Here is a 27,358-nt window from a genome sequence, read left to right as displayed (position 1 = left end):
AACATAGTGTTTGGAGAGACCTTCATATTCTCCAGTGTTCTCAGGAATGCCAAGTGGGGTTCCTGTAATAGGGAAGGGTGTTCTGTAGCAGGCTACAAACTGAAAGGCAATTTTGCCCACTGTTAGTTGCACATGGATGGTTTCCGATGCTTCATGCAGTGCCACTAACCTGGAGGTGTAGGTATCTTTGATGAAAATAGATACTCCCCCTCCTTTTGTGCTTCGGTCCGAGTTTTGGGGCCAAAACGCATGGTATGAGTTATAACCTGGTAGTGCTGGGGTGCTCTCAGGAGCCGTGAACCAGGTTTCTGTTACTGCACAGACATCGATTTTCTCCATACTGAGGAGAGTCTCGAGTGCGTGCATCTTGAGGTTTAGACTTCTGGCATTGAGTAGCATTACCTTTAGTTTTTTTATCTTTGGGTTGTCTATGGAGGTGGGTTTGTCCTTTGAGCCTTGCCTAAAAAAGGCACTATGGGCTTGGCAAGAGCCTTGGCCAGTATCCGAAAGCCTAAGGGTGACAGGTGCAAGCCGCCCCTAGCGAAGCAATGTGGCTTGTCGAGCATGTCATCCCAGGCTGACAGACACTGGATCCCCTTTGAATGACACCAATACTTTAGCCAATTGTTGAAACTGATCATTTTGTCTTTAGACTGTGGCATCATTCTTGGTGAGGGCAAGTTGCTACTCAAGGTCAGGGTCATACCAGCCTGGGCTACATGGTCAGAGAGCTCCTCTATGTCTCTTTTCATGTAGTCCAGGGAGGTATGTCTCAGGTCATTCACACCAGCATGGACAATGATGGAGTCATACTTGTACTTGCTTTGAAGTGACCTGAGTGCTTGCGTTATGTGGCGGATCCTGGCACCCGACAGGCAGCTTACAGTGACCTTCTCCTTATTCAGTCTGGTGAGCGGGATGTCAGTGTGCCGGACAATAGAGTCCCCTATAACAAGTGTATTTGGTGTGTTGTTTGGCCTTAAGGGCTGTGACTGTGAGGCACACTGATTTTGTGAGATATGTGATTTGTGGGTATTGTTGAGGGGTGGCTGTTGCTTGGATATCTGCTTAGGAGGTCTTTGCTGTTTAGGCAGATTTTTATTTAGAGCCTCTGAGTATGTTTTTGTGTGTTTATGTGTTGGGTATGCAGATGCAATAGGTCTGTGTGAGACTGGATTTGTGGTGTGGGTGGTTACCTTTTCCTCCTGACGGACTGTGCCAGTCTTGGGTTGAGAGAGCTCTGCCTCCAGTTTGGCTGTGTAACTGCATCTCTCACATGTATTAGAGTTTGTTGGAAGGAGGAGAGGATTGTGTGTGTACATAAGGCAATTGTAACATTGCCTCAAAATTCCCAGATTCACCAGCTGGACTGGAGAATAACCCTGAAACTGACCCTTGTACATACCAGATTAGTATAGGGAACTAGTTTTTTACTGATCAGATTAGGGAAGGAAACTGATTTTTCATTTGATCAGGAAGGACCAATCGGGAGTCTAATACTTATGAGAAGTCAAGGAGGTTGTAGTGCTTCAGTTAGTGTTTCCTTATAAGAGCTGAGCAAGTGCAGGGCTTTAGAAAGAGAATAAAGTGATTACTTTGAGAGTTTGAACAGTTCTAAGGGAAAAAGTGAAGAGCAGACTTTGTGGAGCCTGGAATAGTTTAAACCTGTTTAGGCGGCACTGCCCGACGCTGCTCAGTGCGCAAAACCGCGCAAAAAGAGAGTTGAAAGGTTTTAAGAGAAGAGAGATCAAGGAGTTTAGAATTGACCCAAAATGGCCAATAAAACTACAGCTTCTAGGTAGTAACCACTCCTCCAGGGACAGGCAGGCTGTTTAGTGTTAACCACTCCCACTGGTGAACACAGAGACTTCCCTTTAGCCCAAGCAAGCACTGGCCTTCTAGAAACTTCCAAACAGTTCAGAGCAGCAAATCTGTAACTGAACTTTCTTAACTTTCAGAAAGTGGGAAAAAAGCAAGATTTTTTTTTTTTTCTTTTTGTTGTAGTTTAAAGGTAGCAGAGATACACAAGCAGCAAAATAATCACAATAGTGCAATAAATGACCCCACACTTGAGTGCTAGGCCAAAATCAGGTAAAATGCATTTTATAGAGAAAAAAATAATTTTAAATTAAGTGCAACACAGGAAATGCAGTAAACAGGCTCTAGATGTGTTCTAAGTACTGTTACTGTTACAGATATAAACTTTAGCAAGCCGGAAAATGCCAAAAAGTAGGTGGCAAAGCAGTAAAATTTAACAAAAAATCAGAAGAAAATACTTAAAATCACAAAAGTGGCTCCTTTTCTTCTCTCAGCGTTTTCTCCCCTTGGTAGGTGCTACAACAACAACTAGCAAGCCTGAAAAGACGCCAAAACCACGAGGCAGCCTTATAATAAAAATGTCGAACTTAGTGGGTTTAGCCCAAGAAGAAGCTTTTAGTGCACACGTTTGGCATAATGGTTAGTTGTTGCCTCCCACGCTCAAGGTACAAGGTCCGATCTTGACCTCCAGCCAATACGTATGGAATTTGCATGTTCTCCTTGTATCTCTTTGTTGTTCCTCCCACCTCCCAAACACATGCTGGGTGTTTCCTCTTGAAATAAATCTCACCCAAGAATGGAGTTGTTGGCTACAGCACAGACTCTAGATTGTGCATATCGAGGGAAGAGTTGTATAGACTAAACACTTGATTATTAGCTGTGGTGTGCAGTATCCTGTAGATAGGAGAACACAGATCAGAGACTGCTCACCACATATGGCTAGCCACTCAGTGATGTGAAAAAAATTGTCTGTTGGTGATTTGGTCACATAAACTAATGTTACCAAAAGATGGGCATGCCTATTTGCCACTGATAAGCCGGTTGAGGACCTGGCCTACTCTGACCTTTACAAGGGACCCATATTAAAGGTAGAGGGTCTTTGTGCCCCTGTTGGCCAGTGTGCCCACTATAAAGTCCTGCAACTGTGGGTTAATAAGGTACTGGTTGTCCAGTGTCCAGTTGTCCAGCTTAGATTACCTGGGATAGCTCTGAGTGAAATGTAGCTGTGAAAGCAATCCACCACTGACAAGAAGCTTACAACACTCAATACAGTTTCACTGACAGGACATAGCTTTGAAGTGGAAGACGTGATGGTGAGGAGGAGGCTGGTCAAGATACATGATAGAAGAGCAGTCCTTCTGTGAGGACATACTTAAACTTGGTTGACTTTTTCGAGACAGTCACCAAGGCCATTGATGAGGAAAAGGCAGTCCATACAGCCTACCTCGACCTGGCAAAGGCCTTCGACACAATACCCCACTCAGGTATCATCGAAAAACTCATCAGCTTGAATGTAAACCCATACATCACAAGATGGGTTGCAAACTGGCTAAGTGACAGAACCCACAGGGTCAGAGTTGCTGGAGCCATGTCAGACTCAAAGCCTGTCACAAGTGGTGTCCCACAGGGCCCAGTCCTGGGTCCACTCTTGTTCGGCATCTATTTTTCTGAAGTACAAGCAAACACAGGAGGGTTATGGCTGACAAAGTTTGCAGATGACTGCAAACTGGCGCCATAGTCGAAAACACATCTGACACAGATATCCTCCAGAAGGGCCTCACAGAAACGGATAACTGGTGCCAGAGCCATGGCCTGAAGTTAAACGCCAAAAAATGCATAGTCCTACCCTTCGGGAAAAACAAGGTTACCCCTAGCTACCATATAGGTGGCAATCCACTGAGCACAGAAAAGTCATCAGGGATCTGGGGACCCAGGTTGACAGTAGCCTTCGTTTGACACTCATGTTGCTAAAGTAGTTAGGAAAACCTTCTATATCGCCCACCTGATCATGAAGGGATTCACATCTAGATCAAGGGAGGTCATCGTCCCCTTGTACTCATCACTCATTAGACCTATGATTGAGTACAATGCCCGTTCGAATGTATCTGACCAGACACCTGCTGCAGCTTGAAAGGCCGCAAAAGTTCCTCACCAAAAGGATAAAGGGTCTCAAAAATATGTCTTATGCTGCACGACTGAAAGAACTCCAGCTCTATTCAGTCTCATACCGCTTGCTCAGAGGTGACCTGTGCCTGACATATAAGGCCATGTCAAACCCAGATTTGATGAATATGCTTCACCTCAAAAATCTAGATCCTCAGAACCACAAGGGCAGGAGACTTAAACCTTGACACGGTTATAAATAGAACGTGCTGGAGGGACAGATTCATCACCCAGAGACTCCCTATGCTGTGGAACAAAATCCCGGTACATGTGAGGCAGAGCACCTCGCTGGCCTTGTTCAAGAGGAATCTTGACCAATGGATGGGAGATCGCAGATATACCCCAGGGATTACTTCAGTGTCACTGCTTGACAGAGGCACAGCAAAATGATAGGCATAGTTTTTATTCAAACTAAAGGGGTGGCGAAAGCCACATAACTATGGGCTAGGCTTGTAAATGCCCTTGGGCAGATAGCCTAGTATGAACCTATGAACCTGCCAAGAAGCTTACAACACTCAATACAGTTTCACTGACAGGACATAGCTTTGAAGTGGAAGACGTGATGGTGAGGAGGAGGCTGGTCAAGATACATGATAGAAGAGCAGTCCTTCTGTGAGGACATACTGGTAATGGTGTGATAATTGGTATGAAGAAGAGGCTTCAGAAGACATTGAGGTATGTCGTCAGAATTAGTGACAGACCCATGGCAATCAGAAGCCTGAGTAAGTATTCATAATTTCAGCATGTGCTCCACAGCAGGGTTGGGATAGCAAGAAAAACGGTGCATTCAGGCAGCAGTTCCAGGACCTACTCGATAAAGCAGGACAGCATGAGTGGGTGTTGATAATAGGGGACTTGAATGCACATGTCTTGGCAAATAGAACAGGATATGAGGACTGCCTGGGTCCATGTGGATGAAGTAACAGGAGTAAAGAAGGTGAGGCCATTCTAAACATCTGTCTGGCAGATGGTGGCAAACACATGATTCAGCAAGAGACAGTAATAAGATCATAAACAAGAGTGCCCAACATGCAACTCAGGTAGACTTCCTTCTGGTAAGGAAAGATCATTGAGGCAGAATCAGTGATTGCAAAGTCCTCCCCAGTGAAACATTTGGCCCGTGGCATAAACCACTGGTTACCACATTCATCTGCAAACTGTGGTCATAGAAGGCTCTGTTATCAACAGAGTGTAGGTTGAAGATCTGGAAGCTGGCTGGAGAGAAAGAGTAAGAGTTCAATGAAATACTCAGGGGTGCAACATCTCAAGAAGAAAAGGAAATAGGAAGAAGTGAAGAAGAGTAGCAGTACCTCATAACAGCATATCTGAATACTGTAGAGCAGATATGCAGCCAAGCCAGCTGTCGAAATAAGGTTCATAAGGAAAGCTGGTGGTGGAATGCCAAAGTCCAGGAAGTCTTCAAAAGAAAGAAGTGGTGCAGAAAAAAGTGATTGATTGAAAAGACTGATCAGGCTAAGAACGAATACTGGTTGGCTAACAAACAGGCTACAGCATTAGTTGCAGTAGCAAAAAAACAGCATCAGAGGCACTCCACCAGCTTCTGGAAACTGACTCAGCAGATGTCACAAAAACTCTTATCACGTTGCAAGGCAACAGTAGAAAGGAGATAGTTATCAGACACCCTTCATAAGGAATGCCAGCAATAACCTGCTTACCAGTCCACAGGACAACAAAGGCAGATGGAAGTAATACTTTTAAGAGCTTCTGAACGGAAAAATAAAAAACACAAAAGACATGCTGCTCCAGATGCAGCCTGTGATAAAAGGAGAATAGGATACCACCTTAGAAGAAGTAAGAGCAGAATAAGAAAAATGAAGTCAGGGGAAAGCAACAGGCTCAGATACGGTCAAAGCAGATATTTCTTTATTGACATTTGATTACTGGGAATATCCAACTGGGTAGTTGCCCATTTTTAGCAAAGGCCCATAGAAAAAAGCTCCAGAGTGTTGCAAAATAACATTTTGAGAACAATAATTTTACATTCTTCAAAAATTAATGCAGTTCAAAAAAAAAATTATAGTTTAAACAGATATACCAAATAAATATAATATGAGAACACTGGTTAAGAATAGATACAACTTAAATGACAATGTTTTATTGTTTTGAGAAAGTTTAGACAGTTTAGAGAAATTAAATGTAATAAACTGGGAAAAAAGTGGGTTATTTAGCAAGAAAGTCAGGGGAGAGAAATTGACTGGAGTAAGGAGGTGTAATGTATAAATAGGTAGATGTTAAGTTGTCTATCTCGCCTTCATTCTTGCTGGATGGGTTCGGAGCCGACCTCGGCTCCGACTCGGCCACTCTAAAGCTCGAGAGTTGGTTCCACCGGCTCGAGGCTCCCCTTATATCCCACAATGCTAGGCGAGAGTTACCTCAGATCTCGTTTGCCGCTACAGCTTCGAGGTTGGTTGTTCTACCGGTTCCTGGTGAGTTTAAGCTTTTCTTTTAAAAGTTACTCTTTTACCCCTTTTTAGTTTAATTATTCTCAAATTAGTGTAGTTCATTGAACTTTATCCCGACCTAATTTTTCCGTTTTTGTTTAAAAGAACTTTTAGTTCTTCCCTTGGGCCTTAGGCCTTCCCTTCCCTAAGGACTGTTTGTGTAGTTTAACTACTGTTTATTGTACTTTATTTTTTAGTATTTTTACTAAAGTTGTTATTCTGACAGGGTATAACTGGTGTGTTTGAGTGTGTGTTTGTGTTCACCAGTTAGGCTATGTCAAAAGAAGCAAAGGTCTCGGGATTCAAGAAGTGTGATACGTGCTGTCAGAAAATGTCTCTGACAGACGCTCACACTTCTTGTGTCTATTGTCTGGGGCCTTTGCACCTGCAGGACTCCTGTGCTGTTTGCCATGGCTTCAGCCCCAGGGTCCTGCAGGAAAGAAAAACAAGCTTATTCTGAGAGGCTTGTTGAAGCCTGAGGATTCCCTGTCTGTCTCAACAGGGAAGCCCTCCAAGGCATCGAGGTCTTCGGCTCCGGCTTCTGAGCCGAGACCTCAGGTTGTTCAACCTTTGCCTTTATCGGCTCCGGCTGGAGCCGATAAGACTCAGTCCACAGTTTCTGTGGCTTCCTCGGCTCCGGAGCCGAGGTTATCGAGGTACCCGTGTCGGCTCCGACAAGATCTTCGGAGCCGACAACCAGAAAGAGGTCTAGGTCACCTTCTCTTGGCTCCGTTCATTCGGCTCCAGGATCTCCCCTGCTGTCTGAACGGAGCCAAAGGTCTCATTCCTCTAGGTCTTCGAGGCTGTCCGATCATGACCTTCAGAGGGTGGTGAGTCAACTACTCAAGTCTGAGGCACTAGCCCAGATGCTTCAGAGCCCGACTCATCAGTCGGTGCCTGCCCGTCCATCAACTCTTTCCTCCTTGACTCTCTTGAGTTCGAGCCGGGTCGTCGGAACCGAGACTGTAGTCACCTCGGAGCCGAGACAATTGTCTTCGGCTCCGTCGTCGGCTCCGTTTTCTTCCATGGAGGAATCTCGGCGCCGGACTTCCTTCGTCGGCTCGAGGGGTGAGTGGCATCGGACCCTTGTCCGACCCCTCTCCTCTCGGTGCTTAGCGCTGGTGGGTTCGGGGCCGACATCGGCCTCGGAGCCATCACTGTCGGTGCGGAGGGGGGACCTTAGCTCCTCGGAGGGGGGACCTCTGGCTCTGCCTGACAGGGTGCTGAGGTCATGCGGAGTGTGTTAGAGCCTGGCTCTACTCCACAGTCGGCTCCGTCAGCCCCTCCCTCTATGCTGCCTCAGGGTAAATCGACTCACTCCCTCATCCCGGACCGCAGAGAGCCAACTCCTCAGGAGCTCCCTTTGGGGATTTCATCCTCTTCCGAGGCCTTTCCTAATTTGGCAGAAGAGCCCCCTCGGAAGAGGAAGTGCAAGAGGAAGCACATTGACTCACCTGAGTCTATCACGTCGGACACAGATCTGGATGATTCTGAGGGTTCCCCCCGTTCCCCTTCTGAAGATGTCTCATTTGCAGACATTCTGGAGATCCTTAAACAGAGGGGAAATTGGCCAGTCCTCAACCCTTCGGAGGACGAATCTGTGTATCTTGAGGCGTTTGGCTCTCGTCCTTCCACCTCCTGGGTGTCCCCCTTCGACCCCTCATGCAGGTGGTTGCTAAAAAGGCATGGACGGCTCCTGATTCAGTGGACCCCACTCCCAGGAGACCCTCCAAATTCATCACAGCTCCATCAGACAAGGAATTTTTATCAAAAGGAGTCTCTGTGGATGCTATGGTGGTAGCTGCCGCCACAAAGAAGGAACTGGCTGATCCTTCAGTGCCTGTCCATCCACCTAACAAGGAATCTAGGTCCATGGATAGGTACGGGAAGCGGATGTTCTCCTCAGCGACTTTTACTATGCGTTCGCTGAATTACCTGTGCCATTTCACTCGTCTTCAAAGGGACTTGATCAAAGAAGCGAGTGAAATGCTGAAGGACCCTACAGCTGCGGGTTTCCAAGAGAAATGAACACGCAGCTGGCTATCCTTAATTCTATTTCCAACTCCTCCATGCGCCTCCTCTCTTATGCGGCCGATGGAGCGAGCAGAGCCGCAGGAACAGGGGTAGCCTTACGTAGGCACGCCTGGATGCGGCTATGCAATTTTGCGGAACCTTTCAAGACGTCTTTCACGAACTCCCCTTTGATGGAACATCTCTTTTGGTCCACAAGTGAAAGAAACCCTGACTAGGTGCGAGACTGATGGCAAGACCCTTTCTGCCGTCGGAGTCCGTTTTCTACTCCTTCTAGGCCTTACCCCAAAGGCCAGAAGGGGGAAAGATGTGGTTCCGTAAACAATCCCAAGGGACTTCGCCTGACGACAGAGTCGGTTCCCGCCAGAGGCAGAGGGGAACAACAATGGTAGACGCCGCCCTAGAGGCAGAGGGGTCCGAGAACCAGGGCAATCGAGAAGCGTTCTCCGATAAGCCCTTTCAGCATCCCTGAGGTGTTGCCCGACTGCCCATCTTCGGAGGCAGTCGGGAAGATTGTCACTGTACCCAGAAGCCTGGCTATCCTTGACACAAGACAAATGGGTACAGTCCGTCATTTCGAAGGTTATTCTATTCCCTTTCTTCGTTTTCCAAATCAGTCAAAAAATCCCTTCCAGATGTCCCACCGCTCAAAGGGATATAGCAGCTTTGGAAATTTCAAAACTGCTTGCAAAAGAGCTATTCAGCCAGTGCCAGCAGACCAACTAGGATCCGGAATCTACTCAAGGTTCTTTTTAGTTCCAAAGAAAACAGGGGACTGGAGACCAATTTTGGATCTCAGTATCTTGAACAGATCGGTCAAGAAAACAAGATTTCGGATGGTCACGCTGCAATCCATTCTTCCCCTATTGGGAAAAGGAAACTGGATGTGCTCTATAGACCTTCAGGACGTACTATCACATAAAATGAACAGACGCTCCAGAAGATTACTCCGCTTCAGGCTGGGAACCAGTGATCTGAAATACAGGGCCCTGCACTTTGGTCTCACCACTGTCCCGGTGTTTACCAAATGCATGGCAGTGGTAGCTTCTCACCTGAGACGACAAGGATTCCAGGTGTTTCCATATTTGGACGACTGGCTCCTCACAGCTCCCACCAAGCATCTCCTTCTGATGGCCAGAGATTACACTTTTCGCCTGTCAAAACTGGGTATCTCAATAAATTGCGAAAAGTCTGTTTTGTCGCCTTGTCGTACTATTACCTACATAGGCGCAAATTTAGATACTGTAAACATGTCTGCAACACTAACGAACCAAAGGATATCAGACATTCAAAAATTGGTATCACTACTTCTCAACAACAACAGAGCCAAAGCCAGGTTAGTTCTAAAGGTGTTGGGAATCATGGCAGCCGCCATACCGCTCCTTCCATTGGCCAGATACCACATGCGGATCCTTCAGTGGATGCTCTTTTCTCAATGGTCATACCAGGAACTTCCAATGTCTCACACCATTATGATCACGCAAGCGTGCAAAAAGTATCTCATGTGGTGGATGTCTTCCCCCCAGCTCCTGTTGGGGAGACCATTTGTTCCACCTCCTCCGGTTGCTACTCTGACAACGGATGCCTCCCTGATCGGGTGGGGGCATTATCAGGGCAGGACAGTCCAGGGCACTTGGCAACCAAACGAATGCCACTTGCACATAAATGTTCTGGAGATGAGAGCAGTGCTTTTAGCGTTGCAAGCCCTTCAACACTCTCTTCCCTTGGGAACGATTGCAATCCAGACAGACAATATGTCTGTAGTGTGGTACATCAACAAACAAGGCGGAACCAGATCATACCCTGTGTCGAGAAGCACTCAGACTGTGGCAATGGGCGATTTCTTCTCAGCGTTTTCTGATAGCAACGCACATCCCGGAAGTCCAATCACATTGCGGACAAGTTGAGCAGAGCTATTCTCATGCCTCACGAGTGGTCTCTGAAAGACTCTGTAGTGAGAGATTTTTCTCAAGTGGGGTCAGCCTTGCTGCGATCTTTTGCTACTCCCCAAAACAGCAAGTGCAGAGAATACTTCACTCTATTCCCTTTACCAGGCCAACCCAGCAGGGACGCTAGTCCAAGTTTGGCCCGGGACTTCTGTATGCATTTCCTCCTTTCCCACTGATCTCTCAAGTAATACAGAAAGCTATCGCTCAGAAGGCCTCATTGATCCTCATTGCTCCTTACTGGCCTCGACAAGTGTGGTTCCCCTTTCTGCATCGATTTCTTTTGAGCGACCGTGGAATCTGGACCTAGTTCCAGATCTTTTGATCCATCAGTCGGGTCAGTTTCATCGCTCCTCCCTCTCTGAACCTCACTGCTTGGTTCCTCCACTTCCAACCGTAGCCAGGCTTCCTCAATTATCTCACTCTGTTAGAGATATTTTGATAGCTTCCCATAAATCTTCCACTCGAAGATTTATTTGAGTAAGTGGAAACGCTTTTCATATTGGGCACAAGGAAAGGACATAGATCCTTTCACCGCTTCCATCCAACTAGTCCTTGATTTTCTTGCTGAACTCTTCCATGCAGGTTCATCTCCATCTACTCTTAAGGTTCAATTGGCAGCTATTTCTAATTTCCATGTGGGTATTTCTGAATCCGCCCTAATGTCCCACAAACTCTGCAAAGCCTTTTTGAAAGGAGTTTTTCTTCTCAGACCTCCTGTAAGAAATCCTCCTTCTCCTTGGGACCTAAATTTAGTTCTTGCTTCTTTGATTCTTTCCCCTTCGAACCTGCAGCTTCATGTTCCTTAAAGTTATTATCATGGAAAACTCTCTTTCTGGTGGCTATCACATCAGCTAGAAGAATTTCAGAACTTCAAGCACTCAGTTGTCGTTCTCCTTACCTTGTGTTCCATAAGGACAGAGTTTCCTTACGAACTAACCCGTCCTTTTGCCTAAGGTGGTTTCAACATCAAATCTAAACCAATGCATTGACCTCCCTGTCTTTTTCCGGAGTATTCAAATAGGTCTGAACAAAAATTACACTGTCTGGATGTTCATCGTCAATTAAGGTACTACTTGGACAGGGCCGAAACAATTCAGAAAATCTGATCAGCTGTTTGTCTCCTATGCGGAAAGCAGAAAGGGACTTCCAGTTTCAAAGGTATCTTTATCCAGATGGCTAACATCTCTGATTACCCTTGTTTATGAGATTAGACACCAAAACTGCCTAATAAGCCTAAAGCCCATTCCACCAGAGCTTTGGCTACTTCTTTAGCCTTCCAAGACAGACTGCCTATTGACACCATTTGTGCAGCGGCTACTTGGGCTACCCTCACACTTTTATTTCCCATTTTAACTTGGATTTACCTTCTTGGCATAGAGCTAATTTTGGTTCCACTGTTCTCAGGAGTCTGTTCCGTTAGGCCACCCGGGACAAGGTGCTAGGACGCGGTCCCATCCAGCAAGAATGAAGGCGAGATAGACAACTTAACATATAGAAGTTATGTTCTTACCATAACGTTCCATGTTAGTTGTCTTCTTCTCGCCTTCTTCTCGCTTCCCACCCTCCTTCCCCTGGCCTGGACAGACCTAGAGGAGTTGTGATCGTGACCTCTCTTTCTACCACCTCTTTCTTAGCTATATGCTATTGGGCATATTTCTTGTTTCAGGATGTAGGTCTCCTTCTTCTTCCTGTTGTTAGAGCTGGATTCTGTTTTTACAGTTATACTGTTTCTGTTATAAGCTGGGGTTAGCTTACAAACGAGATCTGAGGTAACTCTCGCCTAGCATTGTGGGATATAAGGGGAGCCTCGAGCCGGTGGAACCAACTCTCGAGCTTTAGAGTGGCAGTCGGGCCGAGGTCGGCTCCGAACCCATCCAGCAAGAAGAAGGCGAGAAGAAGACAACTAACATGGAACGTTATGGTAAGAACATAACTTCTATTTTTTCATAGTTAGAAATTTAGTTTATCCTGGGGTTGAGCAAGGACAGAGCCAGGCTGTAGCAAACATGGTGAAATAATTAAGACTCTGTTATACTGGATGATACTGGAAATAGCTGAAATGAGACTGGAATGAATGTCTTTAGTTGTTAAATACCCACATTTGTGCTGAATGGTTGTCAATCTGTCTTTTATAGATCAAGTCTTCTTGTACTTTTCAGAATGAATTCTGCACACACACTGTAGTTAATTTAAGAATGCTTTATTATGTACAGTGAAGGTAGATGTTAACAATATTCGAATACTGTCTCCAATAACAGTGCCGGTATGCCGAGACATCAGAGAGGAATACATTTTATTCATTGGGTTCCTGGTCTTTGTTCTTCGTTGTATTTGCTGTTACCTTCTGCATATCAGTCCAAAAACTAACTTAACTGACTCGGATCTCTTGTCTGAAGTATTTCCTAATAATTCCCAAATCTGTAATGTTTTACATGCCTCTTCAGTCATAACTACATGTATCTTTCCCTTGAGAAAGGAACATTCTATAGCTTTCACTTGAGAACTGTTATTTATGCACGTCTCGTACTTAGCCAGCAAGGTTATCTTTTCCTTTCTACTGAACTTTCCCTGAAACTGAATACATCCATGAAACACAAGTCTGACTATATTTTCAGTCCTATTATTCTACTTATGCTTAACAACTACTTTAAAGTGAAAACCTTCAGTCTAACACATGGTATGAGTACAGACCATGGCCAGAAGATTTGATAGGTTTGTGGACAAAGAGACGTTTTTGGTTATTGGAACATAATGACCAAGTAGGAACATAAGTGTGTAAAATGGTATTTAAGTGCTCGACAAGCAGATGGATGCTGAATAATTTTATATGTGGTGCGAAGCTTTGTCTATGTTAGTTGATAGGGTAGTTCTAACAAATTTAGCTTTCTGGTTATATTCATTGGTGAGCTCTGAAAGGATTATTTGCTGCAAATTTAGCCACTTATTATAGCTTTTTCAAGTTTTTGCTTTTTGTGATTTCTGGACGTTAGTAAGGATAAGGAGTGCCATAAAGTAGTTGCAAGTGTAGTTTCAGTTATGTTAGTAATGACGCTTTTGGCTCTGTAAAGCATCTTGTAGTTTTTGCTGAGATTATTTATACAGTTTTATATATTTGCATGTCCAGTTTAATATTATCATCTTCTATCATCTCTAATAATTTGCTATGAGAAATGACTTCATTCGCTGTAATATTGAGAGAGGGTATTAAATTTTGTTTTTTCATGACAGATAGATTTGGAGAAAATAAGATTTTTTTTTTTTTGGATTGAGCATGAGTTGTGAGTTACAAATCCATCTTTCATTGTCTGTTAAAGTTGCTTGATTTTTTTTTTTGGAGATGTGGTTGCCTGATGTGCATGTGAGAGGAAGTCATCTGCATATTGCATTAGAGAGGCCTGTTGTATGGATATGTGAAGAGCTGTTAACCTAGTACTAACCTATGAGTGTTGGTGAGAATGTTAAAGAGGAGGGGACCAAGTATAGAGCCATGTGGCACACCAGTGGTGATCAGGAGGTATGCAGAGAAGTTGGGAGTGCCATTTTTTTTGACTAATAACTTTTGGACAACTAGCTTTTGAACCATTGAAGGATGGGCTGATATAGCCGTAGTGAGGACATTTGAAGTAGAAGTTTGCAGTGACAAAGTGTGTGTGTGTCAGAGTCTAGAAATGAAGGAGCTAGTTTGCTGTTATCTCTAGCTTTATCGAAGGTGTATATAAAAATTAGAAATGCAGTGTTAGCCTATGGTCAGGATGGAAGCCGTTTTGTTTTGGAGGAAATAGGATTGTTATTAAATACATGTTTTCAGGTATTTTGTAGAGTGAGGATGAGATTGCTATAGGCTTTGTTAGTGATGTCTGTAAAATTTCTTCTCTTGTGTAGAGGGATAATATAGCAATAACCCACCCCTGGGTGTGGGTAATGCTGGATTTACCCATGGTTGGTGTGGTTTGGTCACGAGGGCGAAGCCCGAGTGGCTAAACAAAACCAAACCGTGGGTAAATCCAGCATTACCCACACCCAGAAGTGGGTTATTGCTATTATACAATGACATTATTTAAGAAAAAAAATAATTACTTTTCTTAAATAGTGGCATTGTATAATGCCTCTTTGCTGCCCTTCCGCAGCTGCCTGGTATTCTGCGGCAGTTCTGATGTACTGCTCATGCGTATGCCTACGTAGTACATCAGAGCTGTGGGCAAAAGCAACGCAGAAAGCAAGATCTCCATTGCTTTTTACAAACTATTTCGGTATGTTAAAGGAGTTTAACATAACGAGACAGCTTTAAAAAAAGCAACGGAGAATCTCCGTTGCTTTTTTTAAAGCTGTCTCGCTATGTTAAACTCGTTTAACATAGCGAGACAGTGTGAAGCAACAGAAATCTTGCATTCTCCGTTGCTGTAAAAAAAGAGTTATAGTAATGGAAAAAGTCCGGGCGACCGGACCTTTTTCCATTACTATAACTCTGATTTACAACATGCACACTGACCAATCAGCGTGCACGTTTTTGAATATTAATGGGGTGTCGTATAATGTGTGATTTTTTTTTTCCAGAAAGAGGGAATGTGGGATTTTTTGACCGACATAGTTATAAGGATTAACAGAGGACAGACAGTGTTCTTGGCTGCTATTTTAAGGTACTTGCTTGGAAGGTCATCAGCTGAAGTAGCGCATGGTTTGAGTTTGAGTAGATTGAACACAGGTTTGAAGGTGAAAGTGGATGTGATGACATGTAGTTGTTGGGCAGGTTTGGGATTAGATGTTGAGGAATCCTTGGTTAGGGACTCAATGCTATCTGTGAAATAAGAGTTGAATTCCATTGCAGTTTCTAGTAGTGAGTTATTGGGAGAGAAGTTAAGGTTGAAATTTTGCCTGGATGTAAGATTGTTTTTAATGGCTGACCAACATTTTTAGGGTTGTGTATACTGTTGATCTGAAAGTTGTAAAAGTATAGTTTTTGGTCTTTATTTGCTTTTTACTATGGTTGCAGAGCATTCTGATGTTTTTGAGATATTGTTGTGTTTTATGTTTTTAACATTCTTTCCATGCTTTACCTGTATACTGTATTAGCATTCTATTGCAATATTTGTTTTTAATTTCTTCCTTCTAGGGACTGCAAGGCTGTTTAGGATGCTTTGTAAAGTTGTATTGAATTCATTTTCAGCATCATCTAAGTGGAGGATTTTTAGGATGTTCCAGTTAATAGATGAGAGAGTAATAGTAAATATTTGTGGGACAGGTTGCATATTGTTTTATAAGCATGCTGTTTAAGTGGATGTGTGAGATACACAGTTGTATAGGTTGGGAGATGGTTACTGAGAGAGACTGACATTGTACTTGTGGTGAATTTGTAGGGTCTGATACTAAGATCAAGTCTGATAAGGAATTTGATATCTTGGTGTAATGTGTGGGGCTATTAATTAGTTGTATAAAGTATAAGTTGATGCCACTTGTAGAGAAGTTAGACGTTATATGCCAAACTAGTTGATATTGACATCACCCAATAGACTTTTTCATGTGGAATTGTTATGGATATCCAGTGTAGAATATATTCCAGTGTAGCTGTATCATCACCAGGAGGGATGTAAAGGAGAGTAATACATACATGTTTATAATTGTTTATTTTCAAAAAGGTAATATGAAGCTCTGCTGAATTGAATTTTGGTATTGGTTTGTTGTAGGGCTACAGGTAAGGACTTGCAGGCCTGTTGTTAAGAAGTATTAGAGCAATACCATCACCTTTCCTTTTTATTATTGATAGTACAGGTTATATAGCTGGGTATTGTGATTTCCGAGTTGTTTATTCCTAGTTTCAGTTATATTGAGAATATCAGGCTTGTGTCCTGTAATCCAGACATGCAGTTTATTGCATTATTTTATTTATCTATTTTATTTTACATTTGTTGACCGGGAGTGTCCAGCTTTGCTATTGCCCTTTTTCACTGGAGGCCCAGGGAGAAAAGCTCCAAAGAAATACAATGCAATACAAATAGCAATACAGATACATTTCAATAAAAATAGCAATAGAGAATTTTGATAGTTAAAATACATAAGTTACATACCTGTATATTGTTGACAGATAAAACAGTACTATAAACAAAAAAGAGAGAATGTTAAAAACGTAGAATAAGTTGTATGTTTTGGTTTTCTAAAGAGAGTTGAGTAAATATAAGGTTTTGTATGCAGAGTAGCAGAAACTTAAAAGGTTACATAAGAATTTCAGGGAGCAGAGTATAGAAGAAGCTTTGGAGGTTGCATAGGAAGCATAGGATGAAGTAGTTAATGGTACGTTTGACTATAATATAAAAGATAGTTAATAATCAGGGAGGGTGAGTACAATGGCAGGACCAGTGTTTTTAAAGTGGTCTTTGGCTGCTAGCTTAAATTGTTTGGGGTGACTAAGGGACCTTATTTCTACTGGGAGTTTGTTCCCTGTAATAGAGGGATGGTAGCTATATAAGTTGCACCATTTGTTGGATTTGGGTTTATGGATTTTCAGTAGGTCTTGGGTTGAACTTCAGAGAAGTCTGGTAGGGGTGTAGTGAGAGATGAGAAAAGATAGACTTGGGCAAAAATCAGGCTGATATAGGATGGCGTGTATGATATGGAGTTGAGATTGTAGGGATAGGTGAGGTAGTTCGGGCCAGTTCATGTATTTTAGGGAGAGACAGTGGTGAGATTTATACGTTTGTTGAGCTGCAAGTCCAGCTATTTTGTGGTAGGTTGATTCTAGTTTGGTAAGTAGGGAGGAGTTCAGATTTGTGAGTATTTGGGAACGATAGGTTAAGCATGGTAGAAGGTAAGAGAAATCCTAGCTTCAGTAGTTAGAAATTTGTTGTTCCTGTACAGTAGTCCTAGCTTTTGGTGTTTTTTTTTTTTATACAGTTGTAAATGTGAAGATCGAATTTTACTTGGTCGTCAATGGTAATGCCAAGGAGTTTTGTGCTAGTTTCAACTTCTATAGAAGTATTGTTTAGGGACCTTATGGAGAAGGAAAGTTTAATGTGGTTTGCAGATTTAGGTAGAAAGAGTAGCAATTTTGTTTTTTTAGGGTTGAGGATGAGCTGATTATTAGTGAGCCATGTCTCTACTGAGTTGAAAGACGTCTGGGTATTTGTTAGGAGTTCTAAGGGGGAATTAGGAATAGTTATGACTGTAGAGTCATCTACGTATTGGACAATGTTAGACTGAGGACAAGAGTGGAGTGAGTTGGTGAAGATATTAAAGAGTAGAGGTCCAAGAATGGAACCTTGGGGAATACCAGTTCTTACTAAGAGAGGGGTAGATAGTGCTGAGTCCCATCATACTGAGTGCAGCCTATCGGAGAGATAGCTAGAGAACCATGCAACTGCAAAAGGGGAGAAGTTTAGATCTACAAGTTTACTAAGTAGCAGTGTGAGTGAGACAGTGTCATAAGCCTTAGAAAGGTCAAGGAATAGACAGGATATGAGTTTGTGATCTTCTTTAGCCAGGGCTAAAGTACTGAGAAATGATAGTAGAGCTGTGGTTGTACTATGCTTGGGACAGAAGCCATGCTGTGTTGGAGTGAGAAGTTTTTCTTGTAAGAGATAATGCATAACTTGTTTGTTTACATTTCTCAATGATTTTGGAGAGATGGGAGAGGATAGCCATAGGTCTGAAATTAGACATTTCTGTGGCGTTACCTCCTTTATGAATAGGAAGAGTGTAAAACTGTTTCCAGATAGAAGGAACTTTAGCCTCAGCGATGGAGCGGTTGATTAGTATAGATACAGGCATAGCAATTGAGAGTGCAGCAATCTGGAGAAAATAAGAAGGAATATTGTCTACTGATAAAGAGCATGGTTTGAGCTTTGAGAGTAGAGTTCTGAAATAGTGGAGACAGGTTTGAGAGAGAAGGGGTTTACTGAGATAGTGTTTGAGGGGTGTATAGGGAGGTCTGAAGTGTTATTTGAGAGGTTGGGGTTAAAGAGTTTGAAAATGTATTTGATAAATAAGTTTTGAAGGTATTGGCAGTTTCTTCAGGTGATTTGTCAGGACATGGGTTTGGTGAAGTTGGGTTACCTGGATTTAGTATTTGGTTTATAGCATTCCAGATGATTTTGGATTAGATTTCAATGTTTTGGGGGGATTATAATAAAAGGTTTTTTTTGTCTGATTTCTAAGTTCTTTATATTTTAGGAGGTCAGCTGGAAGTTTGGTTTGTACCCACGTTTTCCATGCCCTGTCTCTGGATTTCATAAGGGTATGGGTAGTTTTAGTTAGCCAGGCTGAATTGTTTGCCTTTAATCAAACTTTTCTCAGTGGGGCTAGAGAATTTAAAATACATGGGAAAGTTAAGTTAAAGGCCTTTACTGCTTCGCTGAGTGGGAGCTGAGTAAGGAAATTCCAGTTAATTCTATCGAGGAGGGTTTTAAAAGTGTCTGGGTTAAAGATAGAAAATTTGCGGCAGGTGATAAGCCGGTGTGGTTTGGGGAGGTGAGTGATATATCGTAGCACTTTTATAGGTGAGTGGTCACTCAGGGCATCAGGTAGAGTTTCAGGGTTATGGTATTTGCTGGGGTTAGAAACAAGTATCCAATTTAACACTGAGCTTGAAGAATGAGAGTTATTAGTATGGGTAGGTTTGGAGATTAGTTTTGTAAATCCATGGAGGTTTGTGTGTTGTGGAGGGTTTGGATTATTAAGGTTATGCCAATTAATGTTTATGTCCCCAAGAAGGATAGTTTCATTAGGGAAATTTAGGGAGAGCTATGACACTATATTTTCCATTAAGAGGATGTGTCCCCTGGTGGAATGTATATGGCTGCTACCGTGATGGCAGTAAAGTCATTGGGTTTGAGGATTGCTATTAGTATTTCAGCAGGTGTAAAGGAGGGAATTGGTTCTTTAGAAAGGGAGAGCGTGGGGTAGTTAGAATAAACTACAGCAACACTTCCGCCTTTTTTCTTTAAGCGATCTTGGCGAAGTATATTATAACCTGGAGGAAGAATGTCTTTATCTTAGTTTTGAGGTTTAAGCCAAGTTTCTGTGACAGACATAATGTCTGGGGTATGAAGAGATACCCAAGCAGGAAACTGGCATAGTTTGTTGAGCATACTTTGATTACTGATAGAATAGAAGGAGATTTTCTTTTGTGGTATGGATGGTTGATTAGAATTGGGGGTGATATTTTGCGGGGTGTTAGGAAAGTGGTAGGACCAGGGTTTGGGTGTATATCACCTGACAGGAGCAGAGCCCTTGGGAAGTCATACTCTTTCATTTTTTGTAGGTAGTTGTGAAAGTATTTTGTTTTGTACTTAGATGTACTATGGTTGAAAGGAAGAGTTTTTATTTTAGGGAGTAGTATATTCATTGGCAGGATAGATGCAGAGATGAGTATGGGTTGCTGAGGGTAAGAAAAGCAGTTTTGGTGAGGGTAGGTGGGGACTTTATGTATAGGGGTTAAGAGTGTTGGAGGTGATGTTATGTTGTGTAGGAGGAGCAGTGCAGGTAGAAGTATGGCAGGAATGATTAAGTCTGGCATGTTTGAAGAGGAGGAGAGGGCTTTAATAGGGTGAGTTGGTTGATAGTTTGGGTAGGAGTTGTAAGGTAGGGAGAGAGTTTGTTGTGGGTGTTAGCTTGTGTAACAGAAAGGGGAGGAGTTTGGTTGTGAGGGACCTGTGGTTACATATAAAGGAAATGATATGGGGGTGGGAATGAGGGTGGGAGGTGAGCAAAGGGAGCCCGAGTGCAGCGAGAGTGAACGGAGCGGGGCTAAACCTGGGTCAGAGGAAAGTACAAAAAAAAAAGTCAGCCAGTACAATCTTGTGAATGGGGAAGATAAGCAGCCAGATTTAAGGGCAATTAGGCTAGATTCTAAAAGAAAAAAAGGCCATTGCCCTCCCTATCAGCATCCTCATCAATCGCTCTATCCAAGAAGGTCTTGTTCCCGAATCCTGGAAGAAAGCCTATATTATTCCTCTACATAAAGGTGGAAATAATACTAACATCTCCAATTTCCGTCCTATAGCCATCCTCTCTCCCATTTCTAAAGTCTTGGAGAAATGCATCCACCTTCAACTCCTTCCCCACCTCTTGGACAACAATCAAATAACCCCCACCCAACATGGATTCAGACCCCATCATAGTACTATGACAGCCCTTCTATCTTTCCTCGAAACTGTTAACAAAGCTAGGGATTCTGGACTCATTGTATCTACCACTCTTCTTGATCTTTCCAAGGCCTTTGATACTATATCCCATAACCTACTTCTTACTAAACTATCTAATCTAAACCTTTCTCTCACTTCGCTCCACTGGTTTAACAGCTATCTCTCCAACAGACAACAAGCAGTCAAATGGAAAAAAGCCACTTCCTCCTTTCTAAATACCCCTACAGGTGTCCCACAAGGCTCCATCCTGGGCCCCTTCTCTTTAATATTTTTATTAATGACTTTTATCACGCTATCCCTCAAGCTAATATTATTCAATATGCAGATGATTCTACAATCATCTGCACTGCCTCATCCATACCAGCTCTATTAAAGCTTACCCAGGAAGCCTTCTCCACCACTGAAAATTGGATGAAAGACAACCATCTAGCCCTTAATGCTACTAAAACTAAACTTATGATATTTACCCCATCAAAAATACTAACATCGATCTTAAACCATTCTCCATCTATAGCCATAATAACATTCCCTTGAGTTTGTATCAGAAACCAAACTATTAGGAGTCCAAATCGATGACCAGTTTAAATTCCACTCCCATCTGCTAAAAACATAAAAAAAACACACCAAAAACTTGGAATGCTCTACCGTCATTATCGCTTTCTTAGCCCAGCTACCAAAATTACACTCTCAACTGCATTTCTCTTACCCTCTCTCCTCTATGGTGCACCCCTTCTCACTAACCTCCAATCTTTCCTCAAAACCAAACTATCCTCTTGTTACAATAAAATTGCCAAATTTGCCACTTCTAACAAATCATCTATACACCATTGTGAACCACTCCACCAACTAAAATGGTTAGAACTACCTAACTACCTCTCATATACCCAACTCACATATGCTCACAAACTGATTTTTCAGCCATCCCTCTGCCCCTCTCTCTCTTCTACCTTTAATATGCACCACACACAAAGACAGCTAAGATCAAACAATCAAAACCTCATAGAAATACACAGACCCCACCACCCTCCTGGACAAAACCTCCTGTCCTTCTCTCTAGCACGCTCATGGAACTCCCTTCCTCCCTCTATTCGTACTATCACAAGCCTCCCATCCTTCAAAAAATCACTCCACTTTTATCTATCTTCTTCATGGCAATGCTCCTGCTCTCACCCTTCATAACCTATTATTTCATCTTGTAACTCTTTCAGCTCTGACTACTCTGACTATATGAACACCAGGCAGCATACTTTTTTGTTTTTTTTTAATTTGGTGTAACTCTTACTGCCTTGTTTCAGCTTTTTTCTGCACGATTTATTACGTACATTTTACTATGTTTTACCTTAGCAAATGTATATATATTTCCCCTGTACTTGTTACTTTTCTCATGTTGAACCCCATGTAATGTATTTGTATATCCTCATTCTCTGTTTAATATGTATGTGGAGCTTTTCTCCCCAGGACTCCATTGAAAACGGGTTCTTGAGCCCAATGGACTATCCTGGTTAAACAAATGCAAATAAATAAATAAATAAATAAATAAATAAATATTTTCTTTTCTGTTTTTATTTTTCTTTAAAAACAGGGAGCTGCAGTTCACTGGGAAGTAGGAAAATAATGTAGTTATGCCAGGGGTTTTAGAAAGGGACATGCAGTAAGTTAGGAGTCAATAGAGTACTATTTAAAAAGAAATGGAATATGGTATATGCAGGTACGCTACTGGGGATTCCTATGAAGCAAGGGCAGAAAAGCTAAATCAAAAGATGGTGCCTTTCTACATCAGGTTTATTGACTCCTCTGTAATTAAGCAGGAGTGGGAGGGAGGTATGTGGGTTCAAGGTGGGGGAGGGAGATAGACACAAAGTAATACAGGGTTGTGAGCCAGAAAAACTGGACTAGGCCAGCTGCTAAGAAAACAATCAGGGCAAGCAAGCTTAGTCAATTCCTGGGCAGTGTAGTGCAGTATCTTTCTAATGATTACAAATCTTGTGCTACTAATCTAGTACGGTGTGGTGAAAAGGACCACCACTTCTGTAGGGAAAAACAATTGAAGTATGGGCTTGCAGGTACATAGGTAAACCTTTTCCAAGAGAAAGAAAGTAGTTTTAAGTAACTGACCTAGGAGTACAATAGGAAGAGAAAAAATGTGGGGGGGGGGGTCCAGTAGTGTGCACGCTTACCATAAAAGGCTAGAGCAAAAAGTCTTCAGTTTAGAGGACAGATTAAACACAACTCTAACATACAGTAGTGTAGATGAAAGCACTTTAGTGTTCCACTGACGCAGGGTGTCACAGTGCAGGGCAACCAGACAACCTTTGGTTTATTGGAGGTTGGCCAAAACACAGAGTAAAACTTTTGCTGGGGGGAACTAGTGTAGCTGAAAGCACTTTAGTGTTCCACCGATGCAGGGTCTTACAGTGCAGGGCAACCAAGACAGCCTTTGGGTTATTGGAGGTTGGCCAAGACACAGAATAAAACTTTTGCTGGGGGAATGAGAGCACACTACTGGGGATTCCTGTGAAGCAAGGGTAGAAAAGCTAAGTCAAAAGATAGTGCCTTTTAGTATTATTTCTTATGCTTTTAATATTTATGGTGTAAAAGTTAGATTATTGGAGTGGGGGTAGACTGCTGTGGTGTTAGAGTAGGGTGTGGAAGGGAATTCTCTTGATGAAGGTTGTAATAGGTGGGGCCAGGATTACAGTGAATTTCTCTCCCTAGGATGAATTTAGTATGTTAGGGTATTAATGACTCATTATTTGGAGCATATTTTCCCGCATAATTTTATTTTATTTTCAGTTGAAATGGAGTTAAATCAGTCTTTATATGGGGTGAAGGTGAGGGGAGTCGATAAATAGGTTTGGAATGCTATCTGGAGAGTTTGGGGAAGATGTCTAGATAGGTGACTGAGACAGAGGTAGAGAGATGTTGAGAGCTGTTATTGTCATGGTATGATGAGAAATGGATCAGTTTGAGAAGGAAAAGAATAAAAGATAAGCTGAGGAGTACCTTGATTAAGAAAACAGATCGGTATTCTGTTGATGACAAGTAGTAGTGAAGTAGGAATCAAGAAGGGAGAAGTTGCAGGGCTGTAGGTTAATTAGTGGTGGTAGATTTTGAAAGCTGGTAGAATGTAGGCAAGAAGGAAGTGTTTTCTGTGAAGGGAGAGACTTGGGTTGTTGTGGTATCTTCTGTTACATTTTTGAAATGTAAGAAATAGAGAGAATTGAAAGGACAGAATATGAGAATATATTTAAGATATTAAGTACTGAGGGTTTTTTTTGAGAAAGTAGAACTTGAAATGTAGAATAATGGATAGGGTAGTATTAAGGAGGTGTTTGAGCTTTAATAGGTATAGAGCAAAGTAGTATGGGAGTGAGAAAGGTTGTTGGGAATGATGCTAAATGTTAAATGAAAGTTAAGAAATAAGAAAATAGAAACAGGAGTGTTTGTATGATAGTAGTAAAGTTGTTTGGGGAGGGTTGAGCAGTACAGGAGTTTTCTCCATTTCTGGCAGGGACCAATCACTACCCATTCAGGACACTGTCATTCAGTCTCAGCACAGCCCCGGGTGTTTACTAAGGTAATGGCAATAGTAGCAGCTCATCTCTGACTGCAAGGGATCCGAGTCTTTCCATATTTAGACGACTGGCTCCTAACTGCTACCTCCAAGGATCTACTATTACAACACTAAATGTTCCCTTTCATCTTTGCAAACTCTTTGGGAATATCATTCAGTTTCAAGAAGAGCAAACTGCTTCCCATGAAGAACATAGAATTTATAGTGTGCTAGATAGACACAGTCCAGCAAATTTCAAAACTCCCCCTTGAAAGAGTTCAATCATTAAGGTTTGTAGCTTATCCAGCGATGCAGCATCCATGCCCACAGACAAGACTTATTCTCCAACTTTTAGGACTGATGCCCTCTACTATTACACTGGTCCCTTTAGTGAGATACCAAATGAGAGTCCTTGATTGAACATTGGCGGTACTATGGTCACAGAAAGTTCATTCCCTTTACACCAGAATATGACTTACTCAAATATGCAGAGGTCTCCAACAGTGGTTCAGGGCAGACCCTTTTGCCCATCTGCTTCTAGGGCCACAGTCACCATGGATGTCTCCCTTACAGGGTGGGTGGGGGGGATACTTTGATGGGAAGACAGTTCAGTTGACATGGTCATCAGTAGAGGCCAACATACATATCAATGTCTTGGAGATGAAAGCAGTCCTCCTAGCATTGCAGGCTTTTCAGGACCTTCTACCCAAGGGTGTGATTTCCATTCACAACGGCAATATGTCAGTAGTCTGGTATGTCAACAAGTAAGGTGGAATGTTCATACCCTCTTTCCTGAGAGGCAAGGTAAGTATGGCAATGGGCAATGTCTTCAAACTGCTTTGTAGTGGCAACACACATTCCTGAGACATCGACTGTATTAGTGGATAGGTTAAACAGGACTGTCCTATTACCTCATCAGTGGTCTGTCAAACAAACAGTAGCAATGGAGATTTTCAGCTACTGGGGCCAACTTTGCTGTTGTCTCTCTGCTTCTTACCTCAACAATAAATGCAGTAGTTACTTTACCCTCATCCCTCCACAGGGACAGTGACAGAGTGATGCTGTGGTCTACATTTGGCCCCTAGGTCTCCTTTAGGCTTTTCCACACATTCCTCTTCTCACAATGTTCAGAAAGCCATGAGGTGCAAGACCAGAGGCTGTTTTGACCTCGGCAGGTATGGTTCCCCTTTCTTTGACCTCACTTACTTCAACCATTGTGGATACTAGATCCCATTCATACAGGATCTTCAGTCCCTAAAACTAACTGCATGGTTTCTGCAATTTTAGCAATAGCCAGAGATGCCAGGCTTTCTTTCACTGTAGTCCACATAATTTCTTCTTTTCAGAAGAAATCAAACAAAAAACTTAAAAAAGCAAATTGGAAAGATTTTCATATTGTTCATCCTAGAATGGCTAAGACCCTTTCTCAGGCCCTGTACCAGTGATACTGGATTTTCTTTCTGAACTTTTTATGCAACGGTATAGTTAGTCTACTATAAAAGTCCAGATGGACGTGATCTTAAATTTTCACATAGGATGTAATGATTCATCTGTTATCTGCATCACTTAGGGTATCCCAGGCTTCCTTTAAGGGAATGTTCTTATTGAGACTGCCTGTTTGAGATCCAGTTCCAGAGTGGGATGTTGCACTCTTACTACATTGACTCGAAAACCCTTTAAACCTGCAGCATTAACAGATGTAAAATGTCTTTTTCTGATTGCTGTTAACGTCGGCAAGACAAGTTTTGGAACTGCAAGCACTTTCTTGCAAGTCACCATTCCTTATTTTCCACAAGGTTACAGTTTCACTGATAACAAATCCCTCCTTTCTTCCAAAGGTGGTATAAGAAACAGTGTGAATCAAAAGATTGATTTGCCTGTATTTTTTACAAACTCTGCTAACAAAGGAGAACACACTCTCCATACCTTAGATGTCCATAGGTAACTCAGATTGTATTTATATCATACAAAAAAAAAATCAGAAAATCTGACCAGCTGTTTGTCACTTTTTTCAAGTCAAAACTAGAACATGTATCAAAAGTCACACACACTTTCTACGTGGCTGGCAGAATGCATTTCCTTTGGTTATAAGACAAGAGGACAGTGACTTATGTAGCGCAAAACTTGGTCAACAGCTTATACCTTAGTATCTCATTGCAAACTGGTTGTGCACTCTAGAGCCCACCCATCCTTCAGTCTTGCCTTTCTCAGGAATACCCTTCCTTGAGTCCAACCATGTCCTTTTTAGGTAAGTTTTGGGGTCTGTCCCACATGTTGAATTGGATGAAAATAGACATAATGAGATACAAAAGTTATGTACTTAGCAAAACAATAGATTTGTGTTGTCCTCTTTCCATCCAGTTCAACATCTCTCCTTCCTTCCTCATTTCCAAATTGTCATTTACATCTTCTGGGGATCGATCAGACCTTGACAAGACCCTGTCTGTCTCTTGTTCCACTCCCCCTTTCATTAATTCTTATAGTTATCAAACACTTTTGGAAATCAAACTCAATCTGAGGTAAATCAGTCAGGAGGAGCGAATTGTGAGTAGGGGAGGATTCAGAGCTCTCGGATCCAATGCTCTGGTTTAAGGTGCCAAGGTCAGATTTGACTGGATCCAGTAACCCGCATGTTGAACTGGACAAAAAATAGTACACCTTGCATCTATCTTTATGGTAAGTACATTTCTCACAGCCTCCACCCTCCACTGAGAAACAGGTGAAGTCTTTTGTAGGACTAGCTAGGTACTGTAATAAGTCTGTGCATAATTCTGTAACAATTAACTGTCCTTTGACATATGTCATATGGGGAAAACTCCTGGCAAGGTACTTTATTTTCTTCTGGAATAAAAATAATTTAATAAACTAGATAGGATCCAATGTTATGACATTCTGTTAGTGACTCCTGATTTAACTAAAAAATCACTTTATATACTCATTAATCAGTTTTAAGTTTAGGAGCAATGCTTTCCCAAGTTAAAGCACCCCATGAGCTGTTTCCATTGGAAAATGAGCACTACAGAAAGGATGGTCATTGAAGTAAAATTTCTTTTAGTAAAGTGGTTGATGTTATGTGATCCTATCTCGCCTACATTCTGAATGATGGGTTCGGAGCCGATCCCTCGGCTTTATGCCAAAGAGCGAAGTCTCTTATTGGCTGAGCTTACTATATCCCAGGATGCACCACTGCCAGTCCCCCAGATCTCGTTTGCCGCTTAACTGCAAAGACGTGGTCTCGAGCTGGCTGGG

The 27,358-nt window shown here is 42.4% G+C and overlaps 1 protein-coding gene across 2 annotated transcripts in view; it reads left to right on the top strand.

The window, feature by feature from the left end:
• Positions 1 to 27,358, top strand: part of GOLGA4 (golgin A4) — a 1,578,103-nt gene that overhangs the window by 1,116,071 nt on the left and 434,674 nt on the right. The window lies entirely within an intron of this gene.

Source organism: Protopterus annectens, chromosome 6.part1 (assembly GCF_019279795.1).
Source record: "Protopterus annectens isolate FY-2018-M chromosome 6.part1, PAN1.0, whole genome shotgun sequence".
NCBI lineage: Eukaryota > Metazoa > Chordata > Ceratodontiformes > Protopteridae > Protopterus > Protopterus annectens.
This window is presented reverse-complemented; position numbering and strand designations above follow the sequence as displayed.